This window comes from Silene latifolia, chromosome Y (assembly GCF_048544455.1).
Source record: "Silene latifolia isolate original U9 population chromosome Y, ASM4854445v1, whole genome shotgun sequence".
NCBI classification, from domain to species: Eukaryota; Viridiplantae; Streptophyta; class Magnoliopsida; order Caryophyllales; family Caryophyllaceae; genus Silene; species Silene latifolia.
The window spans coordinates 294,999,936-295,012,902 of record NC_133538.1 but is presented as its reverse complement, the minus strand read 5'-3'; the positions used below and the strand labels follow the sequence as shown (position 1 = coordinate 295,012,902).

Sequence of the window (12,967 nt, the reverse complement as noted above, 5' to 3'; positions counted from 1 at the left end):
AATATCGGTGTCAATTGGATCAAACCGCCCATTGTTAGCGGAATCAAGAATCTTTCAGGACTCGACGCAACATACATTGTAGAATGTTACAGCTAGAAACCAATCATCCAACCCATGATGTGGGCATTTTCTTTGCAATTCTTTGTACCTCTCCCAAGCCTCTTATAAGCTCGCAAGAGCTTGTTGACGGAATCCGGTGATTTGGCTCCTCAAAGTCTGAGTTTTCTCCGGTGGAAAAAACTTTGGATAGAACGCAAGAGCCAATGTCTCCCAATTGGCGATTCCCATAGCGGTGCGTTCAAGGCTATTGATCCAAAGCTTAGACTTGTCCTTCAAAGAGAAAGAGAAAAGTATTTCCCTTATTAGGGCTTAAGTGACGCGCGTTTGTCGGATCATGGAGCAATAATCGCAGAAATTTTGCACATGCAAATTGGGATCCTCCAAAGGACTTCCCCCAAATTGCTTCCTCTCCACAAGTCTAATGAAATCCGTTTTGATGTCGATGCCCGGCGCGGTAATTTGAGTAGTTGTGATACCGGCCGGAAGCATGGCCGCAGTGGGCTTTGAGTGATCGGAAAGTTTCACTATCTTTTTAGTTTGAGATGGTGGTGGTGGTGGAGATGATGAACTCGAAACCTCCTCTTTTTCAAGAGCTTCTAGATCGTCTAAGTAAGACTTTCTAGCACTTTCAACTTGCAGGGGAGAAGTGGCTTCTTTCACTTCTTTCCAAAAACGTCGTCTTCTCCTAATGGTTTTCTCGGGATCGGAATCCAGTGAAAGTAATTCTCTACTACGAGAGGACCTGGGCATAAGACAACAATTTCTAGAAAATGATAAGTAACAGTCTCAAGGAACAAGTGTTCCTTAAGACAAAAGAAAACAAGATAAAAATCGACAAATCAATACGCAATAAAACCATGCTCCCCGGCAATGGCGCCAAAATTTGATAGGCTATCGTGTACCTATGCAAAGATAATTACCCTAGACACAAATTAATGTAGTAATAGGGGTCGAACACAAGAAGACGGGAATTGCGTTTATGAATTGCTATGGAAAGATTCTTATCAAGGTCGATTTCGTTTGGGTCTGTTTGTTGTTTGGTTTGATGACTAACAAATATTAAGATGTAAACTATATGATAAAAGGGATTGTTTAGGGGAGTCGGGTCGCATATGCAAAGGTAAATATGTGATTATGTTAAACTCGGTAATAACAACATTGTCAATTGTTTAGGCTTAGAGACACCCACCTTACGATATTAGTGTCAACCATAGACCGGATCTTAGAGAAACTCTCGTTTATGACTAGGTCGTCCTACTACAGATGCTTAGTCTAATCCGATTCCATGCCTCACGACTTTTAGAACGAATTAACAAACTTAATCAATGAATAAGGCCTTTAAACAAACATCAAACGTGATGATGCAAACATGTGATAGAAACAATTTGACAATATTATATCAACCTAATTTATCATTTTACATATTTGATTTTGCATGGCTTCCCTAGCCCCTAGACTAAGGAATTTAGCTACTCATAACGAAATGTAAACTATAAAATTTGTTGTAAGAAATGATAGACATGCTAATAGAAATGATGTAAACTAAATGGTAAAGCATATAATGTAAGACTAAACTATGTGATATAAAAGTACTAATGATGAAAACTATGCGATAATTAACAATGGAAACGTAAAGTAAACAAACTAGAATTAGAATTACCGAATTGGAAATGAACTTGCAAGAAAGAACAAAGTAGAACCAAATGCTTGAATATATAAATACTTAGAACCAAATTTTTAACAATCAAATGCTTAACAATATTGAAAACACAAATGAAAACTAATGAGAGAATATTGCTTAGGGCTATTATAGAATATGAAAGATGTGAGAAAAGATATCCCTAATGACGGATTAAGGCCCCTATATATAAGAAAATAGGGGCATAATGTAAAATTGCAAGAGAGGGTCAACCCCGATCGGGGTTGCCAACCCCGATCAGGGGCGTGGTTATCCGGGCATTTTTTCTTAATTCCTCAATTAATTGCTCGAGGAATCTCTATGTTCATGTTTTAATGCTCCTTTAATCACCCGATAATGCCTCTTAATTTTAGCTTCCAAAGCTCCTTAGCATCCAAAGCTTTCACCTTAATTTGGACTTTCATTTTGGGCTTGACTTTGCATTTGCCTTCATTTGTAATTCTTACTTCAATCCATTAAATCTTCATGCAAAAACCTATGCAACTTTATAAACTTAGTCCAGTACTTGCTCTTGCTTAGCTTTTGCACTCTAGCTTGCATCTATGTTGTATTTTAGCTCCTAAAAGCTTAAACTCCTAGAAAACATGTGGAAACAAGCAATTGCAACTAGAATAACAAATATTAGCTCAAAACACTATGATAAGTGCTAACTGACATGTAAAATGGCGCCAGCCTAAGGGGTAAAACTATGTAAATTATGCACTTATCACAAGCGTTTTGACAAAAACCGTTTTTTTCGAAAACCGTCTTCAAATCAAGCATGTTTTCAAACTCGGAATGATGCCGAAATAGATGTTGGTTGTTTTGACCAAAATGAACTTTTTATAGCCGGCATGCTGCCCATTTAAAATCTCATTTTCAAAATCATCCATTTTCAAATCAATTCCGAAATAATTTGTCACCTTTCCGGAGCATAGCAAATTTGGCCGTGTCGTGGGTTCAAGTAAACCGTGTGTCTAGCCAATACACGACCCTAGTGGGTTACCCAAGCCACCTCTTGGGTCCAAGTCAAGTACGTCGACCATTTGGTCAAATTTAAACCACGAAACATCTCTATTAGGACACTTGAGACGTTATGTGGAACCCATGAACCATGTTTGGTTCAATCACGGGTTAGTCACACCAAGTCGATGTCATATCCAAGTTAACAAGTTAGTTGAGTCGATTTATAGTCCTTGTTAGGTCTAAAACCCTCTCCCATGTGACCCTTTACAAGTGAGCCATTTAGCTCATTTCGTGGGTCTAGTCCTGTCTTTGAGTCAAGTTTGAGTCAATGGTAAAGTATATGAGTCGAGTCATAGTTCATGTAGGGTCGAAAACCCGAGTCATGCTCCTCATTCACATTTGACTCGTCACAGATGAACCGTGTGGTTTATTTCCTGGGTCTTAGTCAGTCATCCATCTCACAGGTTAAGCTAAAGCCAAGATTATCCAAGTTCATGTCAAACCAGTTTGAGTTGAAGACTCAAACCAATGCAAATGAACCTCTCAAAAAGGAACCACCATGTTCGATTCAAGTCCATCCACGTTACGTCGAGGTCCATTTGAGTCGGAGACCCAAATCCAACACCAATTGCATTAGATCTTTAACAAATGAACCACAAAATATTCATTTTTATGTCCAATCCGGTCCAGTCCATTTGCATCCCGAGTCGATAGTTAGAATAAAACCTCTGTCGATTTACAAATAGAGTCGAAACTCTGTCGATTTCTGAACCCGAGTGACATAGTTTTTTTTTTCCGAAGTCAAAGCTGAACTACAAAAGTGCGCCGACTTTTATAAACCGAGCATCTGAGTCAACTCTTGAAAAGAGAAAAGTTCAAAATAGAGATTGATGATTATGAGTCGGAATTTACATTCGAGTCTTAGTCCTAGTCGAGTCTAAGGTTTGTTTTTCCTACAACCATATCAAACTCCTTCTAGTATCAATGGAATTGATCTTGTTTCCAATCCCGTTTCCATTATCAAATCAATGAAAATGCACAACGCACTCGAAGGGTGCCTTTGGTTAGAAACATGTATTTCGTTGTAAATGGTAGGGTACTTTAGGATCCCGTGTATGTTTCCTTTACCTATTCCCTGTCTGGCGGTAGAAAACCTCCAGCAGAACCAGTGCTTATGACAAGCTCTTAGATGATTCTATGACAAATCCAGACTAGTTACTTGATTCCCATTTCGATGACGGAAGGTAAGCCCATTCCCCAACAAAATCATCCCATCTCGAAGAGATAAGAGACCAACCCGTTCTAACAAGGAACTGTTAGTTTTGACCCAATTCAATTAACGAAGCCCAGTTTTCGAGGTATATCCATTTGTGACCAGGAGAATGAGTAGAAGACCATTTTCAAAGAGAGGAGAAAAAAAAAGATGAAAAAGAATGAAAAGCTGAGAAAAAGAAAAAAGGATGAGAAAGAAAAAAAAGCAAAAAGAAAAAGAAGAATGAAATACTGTCAAAGTTACAGGAGCAAGTTATAGGAGATGTCGAACTTACAGAAGTGGGTACTCAAAGATGTCAAAGTTATAGAAATGAGTAGTAGAAGATGTCGAAATTACAGAAATGAGTGGTCGAGAATGTCGAAATTGCAGAACTCAGAAGCCGGTGTCGAAGTTACGAAGCCAATAATCAGTGTACAAAGCGGAAGCCAAGTACCATAAGGCTCGTGGTTGAATGTCGAATTAACAAAAGCTAAGAGTCGGTATGTGAAGCAGAAACCAAGTGCCAAAACACTTGTAGTCAAAATTCAAGGGGCGAAGCCAAAATAGTAAGTTCGTGCCATTCATAACCTTTATACCCCTAAGTCCTTATCGAGATTGTTGCAAGGGAATCCCTATGGATTTTAAGGATTCATCTAGCTTGTTTAATTACACCCAAGCCTTTAGGATCCAGACATGAAAATTTGAACCCACATCGTTTTCCAACCAATTTGCTCTCGGGTTTCATCAAACCCGAGTCACCATTTCCAACCACATCAAGCCCTTGGCCTTAGCACCACAAAAAAACCTTTAGAATGATGGTTAACCATTTAAACTTGTTATTACCAAGCTCCACATCCCAAAATATCCAAGCCTTTTACACCTAACCCCAGACACAGGATTTAATGGTACTTTACAGGCTAGAATGGGATAGGACATGATACCTTAGGCGAAACCTTCGAGTGTGTACACACAATCAAAATGCAAATTTTATGCACCTTGATCGAACTACGTCGTATTTGATTTCGCTTCCCTCGAGTACATAGGCAGTCCTTCAGAATAAGGGATTCAATCCACCCATCTTCCAAGTTGTCATCTTACGGTTTCTTATGGGTCTTGACTAAGTCAAAATAAAGCCACCTATACTTGAGTCAGTCTTAACACTTATTTCAGGCTTGGATAAGAATCTAGAGTCAGGTGAGTAGTTGTCAAGTCTCAGAATGAGCTTTATCTGACGGTGATGGCAAAGATGTTTAAATTGATAGTTAGTCCACGTTTCGACAAAGACTTTGATTAGGGAGATTATGATACCTTCTTCATATGTTAGTTCAAGCCACGTGTTATTCATTTCGAAGGATCCTGCACATTTATGAGTCTGTCCGTCGATAAGATTTTGTATCAGATCGAGTCAATCATGGTCAACGTTCAAATGTCAAATCATTCATGTCACATTCAAATCACATTTAAAGCCACAATCGAGTCGCATTGGAAACGCACGACACATCATGCATACCCATCTTTATCCAAATGTGGAATTCAAACTTAATTTTGACAGAAGTTCAAAAAAAAGAAAAAAAATCTTTTTTTTTTCCGAAAATGTGTAATGGCTTACAAGTTTCTGGTAGATGACCCATTTCAATTCAAATGGTTGGTATTTCGGGTCGAAGACCCATTTCAAAAGTTATTGCTGGTCGAAGACCCAATTCGAAAGTCATTGCGGGTAAAAGACCCATTTCAAAAGTTATTGCGGGCCGAAGACCCATTTCAAATGTTATTGCGGGTCGAAGACCCATTTCAAATGTTATGACGGGTCGAAGACCCAATTCGAAAGTCATTTCGGGCCGAAGACCCATTTCAAATGTTATTACGGGTCAAAGACCCATTTCTAAGGTTATTGCGGGCCGAAGACCCATTTCAAATCTTATTGCGGATCGAAGATCCATGTCTATTTAAAAATTCGGATCGAAAATCCATTTCCATTTGAAAAAGTCCGGATCGAAGATCCATTTCTATCTGAAAATTCGGATCAAAGGTCCATTTCTATTTGAAAAACTGGGATCAAAGATCCAAATCCATTTGAAAATTCGGGATCGAAGATCCAATGCTATTGAAAGCTCCGGATCGATGATCCATTTGAAGATTTTGGGATCGATGATCCATTTGAAATTTCTTGACTGATGATCCATTTAAAGAATTGAGTTGGCAACCCATTTTGTTTCAAATATTTTAAGAGCCGGGTCAACGACCCACTTTTGTTTCAAATGTTCAGACTTCCCGCCTCAAATTTCAAGTGTGTTTGCAGGCTTTGTCAATATTTCGCGGGCCAAATCGGCTAATCTACATTTCTATCCCCCAGCGAGTCCATTTTAGAATTCAAAACCCGTACACACTTACAGATTTTTTTAATGTTTTACGGGCTATGTCTTGCCCATATTATTTACGAGTCAAATTCCTGAGTCAGAAACTCGAAGCATATCCACCCTGTTGGAATATGTGTCCTCCGACAATAATGCGATCACAACCGTTGATCATGATGATCACATGTTTAAGTCTCATTTTAAAGAATACAATTGGGAAGTATTTTTTACTGTCAACTGGTCCACACATATCGGTAATGATTGGCTGACTAGAGTTTGACATTACTGTCGTGCGACGGTGGTGATCAGTTGATCCCCTAGGTCATACCTAAAGGATAATACTCTTAATTGATCATGTAATTAATCGTATAACGGTACGAGTTAATTAAATTACTTGAAAATTGACGGGCGATTTTGGAAGTAAAATTTACGTATCTCATTATAATCTGATTAAATAAGATACGGTTTAAGTGATCGAATTGTTTTATTACTCAGATGAAATTATTGTTTACGGAAACAAATTGAAACAGAATGAATTGATTATTATTAATACAGAAAGTTGTATTTTATAACTCGGGAATTTATTTCGGTACAAATAATTATGAATTACTAGGTTATGTTTATAAGTGACATATTTTGTTAATATGTTGATTTTTAATTGTTAAAAATACATTTTATGCACCTAATGTCATGGAACATGTTACATGTGACATATTGACAAAATAATGTGTAAAATGGACTTTTCATGTTACACTATATGTACCGAAATATAAGGGTGGAGTAGTGTATTTAAGTGTGTTTTATATTTTATTTAAAAGCATAATTATCACACTAATACCTACTCTTACATGCCTACTTTTATGGGTAAGACAAAATGTCATGCATTTGCCTAATGCCCTGACCCTACCTGGTTTGGTCATAAGAGAAGCCAAGGGTTTTCTCTTAATTTTCCCAATATACACTACATGAAAATCTAGTGTGCAATTATTCATTCTAACATCATAAAAATATTTTTGAGGGACAAAATATTTCTTCCTTCTTCTTCCTCCTCTTGACCGAAATCCAAGAGGACAAAAATATTTTTGGGTCATTTTATTTAAATTAATGTTATTCTAGTATTAATAATATTAATTTTATTAAGAGTATATCTTGGGTATTATTCCTTGGGAGGGATACTATACTTGTATCCTTTGTTCATCCATTTAAGGAGAGCTCAAGAACAAGAGAGTAGCAGAACTCTCTTGTGCCATTTGATCCGAAAACAATGTAAGAATGAAGATTTCTTCCTTATTTTACATATAGTTTGCATGCATAAGATCACTTTTAATTTTATGACTAAATTAATATCATTGCATATATGAATATGTTGAGTAAAAGAGATCTACTTTTCTAACAAGCGGTATCTAGAGCCTTGGTTGTTTGCATGCAAATCGGTTATAGTTTTTCCGAGTTATACGATTAACATATAAAACTTGTTAAATTTGTGTTATTATGATATATCACGAAAATAATTTATGCATGTTAAATTTTCTGATCCTAAAATGTATTTAGGATATTTTAGTTAATATATGGATTTTTATTGTTCATCCTATATAATAATGGCATTAAAAATGTGATTTTATGATTAAAAATGTCATTTTCGGACTAAAATTAGCTAAACTTCGCATTTTCAGGTGATTTTTGGATATGTTTTCACATATATTATTTTTAGATGAGCTGTAAATTTTCATAATTTTTGGAGTTTTTATGCTCGAAATATGGATTTTTCATGATAAAAATCGGATTTAGATGAAAAATAGGTTAATATGAGATAAATTTCGAATCTGGTCATAGAAATTTAGTATATTGTCACATGCAATTTTAAAAGATGTGTGTAAAATAATAGGCTATATTGAAGTCTTTATGCATGATTTATGATTTTTTGAAGAAAAACAGCATAAATAGTGACTTAATTAGTGAAATATTAATAAAACATACTCCATGACAAAGGAAAAACGTCATATGTTGCATTTTATTATCCATTTCAGATCTAAAATTGAAAAGTTGCTAAATATAATTTTCTCATGTTTTATGACTATATTTGTTAAAACCGATAAACCGCAACATAGTTTTTCCGATAATTTTACGAAATTTTAACCTAAATTTTTTGAACATTATGAGTGTCATGGTATTTTTCCAGAATGTTCATAAGTTTAAATTTCAAATTTTGAATTTATTTGGAATTTTTGTGAATTACTTGAAGTTTATAGCATTTTATTATAATTTTAAGTCCATTAATGAATAATTTTAAGAAATATGAGTTAATTATAGTCAAGTAATTAGTGAAGACTAATTTTGAGTCCTAAGAGGTTAGGGTAATTAACTTCTGCATAAATATGAATTTATGTAATTTTTGTGATTATAAAACGTTGAATCACGCAAATCCGTAAAAACCGTGTAATATACGATATTGGTTACTTAAAGGCGATTTAGCATAAAATTGGGCATGTTCATACATATTATAATGCTGCAATTTATTTATGATTGTCATAATTTTATTTTATGTAATTTTGAAATTATGTAATTTTTACTTAGTATGGCCTTAGTTTTTAATTGATATTACCCGAAATGTATGGGAATATCGATTCGCTTGTAATTTATTGTGATCTCGTATCACCGTTTTGTAATTTAATAGATTTATTTTATTTTAATTACAAATGTATAATAGGAAATTATGTAATTTATTATGTAATGTATTTATTTCGGAGTTCCATAAAGACGGATTTCTTCAAGAAGGCAATACATAAAGACGGTGTTACCTGGAGATGCGTGCCATAACCGAAGTTCAAGGGACCAATGGAGTTGGTTTCCGAATATGTAATAGTTAATTAGATTTTCTATTTTAGGAAAGCCATACTAGGATTTATTTTATGCTTTGCATTTTATTTATATGTTGCATGCATCGCTAAATCGCCATAACTAAAACATGCATTATCATTTAATCGAGTATATCGACCGTGTCAATTACAATTATCGTAGTTCACCGCTTTAGTTCACTTAAAACGTGATAGATAATAAATTGACATGACCACTCGCTAAAACAATCAATTGAGACATAGCCTTACCAAATAGTAGAAACCATGAAAACCTATTTCGCGAGGGAGTGCACTCGGCTACCCCGGGGTACAAACCTTGTTACGTAGGGGAAGTGGGTGATAAATGTATATCCACCGAATTCATGTTCATGAGGGTTTCATCGGCTACCCCGTGCCCAAGTTAATGTGGGTTTGGATCATGGACACATTTATTCGAAATTTGGATTGAACTCAACAAAAGTTTTTTATAAGGGTTTCATCGACTACCCCGTGCCCTTGTCGGATGTGTTTTGGGCTATAGATAAATATTAGAGTAATTTTATCGACCGAGAGTTCTAAAAGTAGAATCGATTAAAAAGTTAGTCCACCGAGTTATATTGATAAGGGTTTCATCGGCTACCCCGTGCCCAAGTTAACATGAATTTGGATCTCGGAATCATTTATAATAGTTGGGTAGAGGTCACTATATAAATGCTCATATCTTGTTAATTATTTACAAGTATGATACTAAAAGACAAATGTTAATATTTCCTTTTCCTCCATACTTGTAGTTCATTACAATGAATCCATCAAATGCTACCGCACCGATAACTATTGAGTCTTACCACAATGTTCTTGACGACGTTTGCTCCAACAATGATTTCGACACTACTAGAGAACTTCATTTTGGGATAGGTTCGGATGGAAACCTTAACTTCATCACTTCTTCTAGACCACCTACTACTACTAGATCTCGTCTGAGTCCGTCTCAGGAAGACTACCTCATACAATCTATAGGGTCTTTGTCTCTGGTAGATAAAGATGCCATAACTAGTGGGAGCTCAAGCAATCAAGTTCTTGCTTCAAAGGGCAAAAAGTTCAAGAAGAAGGGAAAGAAAGTCAAAAACTTCAAGCAAGTTAATGATGAGTGCCACTATTGCTATGGCATGGGACATTGGCTTAGGAATTGTCCCGTATATTTGCGAAATATAAGGGAAGGAATCATCGTTCCAAAAGGTAAAATTCCTAAGGAAATTTATGTTATTGATATAAATTATACTTCCACTACGACATGGGTACTAGATACCGGTTGTGGTTCTCACCTTTGTAATCATTTACAGGGTTTAAGAGACGTGAAGAGGCTTAGCAAAGGAGATGTGGATCTACGCCTTGGAAATGGAGCTCGGGCAGCGGCCGAATCCAAAGAAACTTATGTATTAGCTTTGCCTAATGGATTTGAGTTGTATTTACATAATTGTTTTTATGTGCCTACACTCTCTAAAAACATTATTTCTATCGCTATGCTAGACATGGATGGATTTTGTTTTGTCATTAAGAACAATCGTTGTACTATTTCAAGGAATGATTTGGTTATAGGCCTAGCTTCTTCCATAAATGGCATTTACATTTTAGAGACCTCAAATCCAACTAATGATATCTATAACATTCAATCAAAGAAACTCAAAACAAGTGACCCAAGTGAAGCGTTCATTTGGCATTGTCGATTAGGTCACATAAACGAGAATCGCATCAAAAGATTAATTTCGACTAATGTGATTACACCATTTGATTTTCAATCATATGGTACGTGCGAATATTACCTTCTTGGCAAAATGACTCGTAATCCTTTTAGTGGTAAAGGGACACGAGCTAGTGAACTATTGGGACTCATACACACCGATGTGTGTGGACCAATGAGTATCACCGCTCGTGGAAATTATGACTACTTCATAACCTTCACCGATGATTTAAGTAGATATGGTTATAACTATTTAATGAAGCATGATACGTGCATATTCTATACACTTTATCTGTGGTTTTGGCACGTGTTTCTATGCATAATTGTTAGCTTAAGGCTACTATTTCTCCCGAAACGGTTTACTTTGCATTTTATATGATTTATTGTAGGAATGAGTGGAAGTAAGCTAAATCAAGCCTAATTCGTCCTCCGGAGGCAACTTCAAGGAAGCCCAGAAGAAGGAGAGTCGTACTCAATCACCTCGGGATGCGTGCATTGGAGTGAGGAGCTGTTTTTGGAGAAAAGAAGTGTTTCTCGCACAAAGACAACCAGTCGATCGACTATCTTTGTAAAGTCGATCGACCACCAAGCTCATCGACGCCACGGATCGCTACAACTAGTCGATCGACCATGCTGACTGGTCGATCGACCAGTTTTCGAGCTGATACTTATTTCTTCGTGTTAGACTTTTATAAGCCCAACTTGTAATTAACTTTCAGTATCTTTTTATCAGTAGAACGCAGCAACTTTTAGGTTATGCTTTTCATTTTATTGAACAACTCGGTTTTTAGATCTAGCTTGGCAGACGGAAACCCTCGATTTTCGATACTTTGTTCTTGAATTCAGTTAGTAAGTTTTTATGCAATTCATTTCTTCTTTAAATTCTTGTTGTTTCAATTCTTGATTTATCATTTTAATTCCAAAAATTCATCTCTTGTTCCTTATCTTTTATTTAGATTCAATCATGTCAATCTTGTTCTTTGTTATTAGCAATTGTTTTAGTTTTAGTTATGCGTAGCTAATTGTTTTGATTGGGAATGAGGTGAACCATGGCATAAATTAGGATTGTTTGTTAGCATGAATTCTACCATTTGGATTTTATCGTCTGTTGATATGCCCTTTTTGCTAGATTGAAAGATTAGTAATTAGAACTATCATTAGATTGGAATTTCCCTTGAGTGAAAGCTTTGAGAAATTTCGGGGAATTAAAAGACCGCAAGGTTAATTTGAGCATAGATCGAAAGGCTTGCTTATACCCCTGAGACCGTATTATAGGATTTATGTTACCTTATGATCTGCCGTGGTGAACCGAATTTCCCGATCCCCTTTTTATCTTGTTGAAAAATTTCATTTAGCATTTAGTCAATTTAGTCAACCAATCTCAAAACCCCCCAATTAATTGTTACTTTTATAGACTGAAAAATAGCAAACAAAATCAACCTTGTCTATCTGTGGTTCGACCCTTACTATCACTAGCTATAGTTTTAGTTTGGAAATTATAAATCTAATTTTGATACAAAACGACGGTATCAAATTTTGGCGCCGTTGCCGGGGAGACGGTGTAATTCTGTTTGCTTATTTTAGTTTATTTTTCTTGTCTCAAGGAACTTTTGTTCCTTGAGGCCGTTGCTTACCTTTGCTTCTAGTTTTGCTTTTGCACAGTTAGAAGACAGGTTTTTGAGAGGAAGACTTGAGTACTCTCATTTTGGCAATTATGGCTACAATATATGATAATCTGCAGCCAAAGGAACACCATCTTCCAAAGGGGCACCAGTTACCTACCCCTACTACGGGTAGCTTCGAATTTCGTTCCTCTTATATTGATTTAGTGGAGCGAAAATCGGTTTCTTTGCTTTACCGGATGAGGACCCCTTGAAGCATATGGAGATTTTCACGGACTCATCTTCTCTATACCTATACCAAAGGGTGACTTTGGATGAAGTAAAAGGCTTGATGTTCTTATACTCCTTGAAGGATTCAGCGAGATTGGTACCGCTACCTTGATAGGGTAGCAAATCGGAGTCACGGATCGGACATCTCTAGCATTAGCCTTCTACAAGAAGTACTTCCCACTTTCAAAGACCG

General features: G+C 36.1%; 1 non-coding gene across 1 annotated transcript; it reads left to right on the top strand.

Annotated features, from left to right (window-relative positions):
* Positions 1-109: 109 nt before the first annotated feature.
* LOC141635266 (small nucleolar RNA R71) lies at positions 110-216 on the top strand. The gene has a single exon (XR_012539965.1). It is a non-coding gene; the product is annotated as a small nucleolar RNA R71 (small nucleolar RNA).
* The last annotated feature ends 12,751 nt before the right edge of the window (positions 217-12,967 follow it).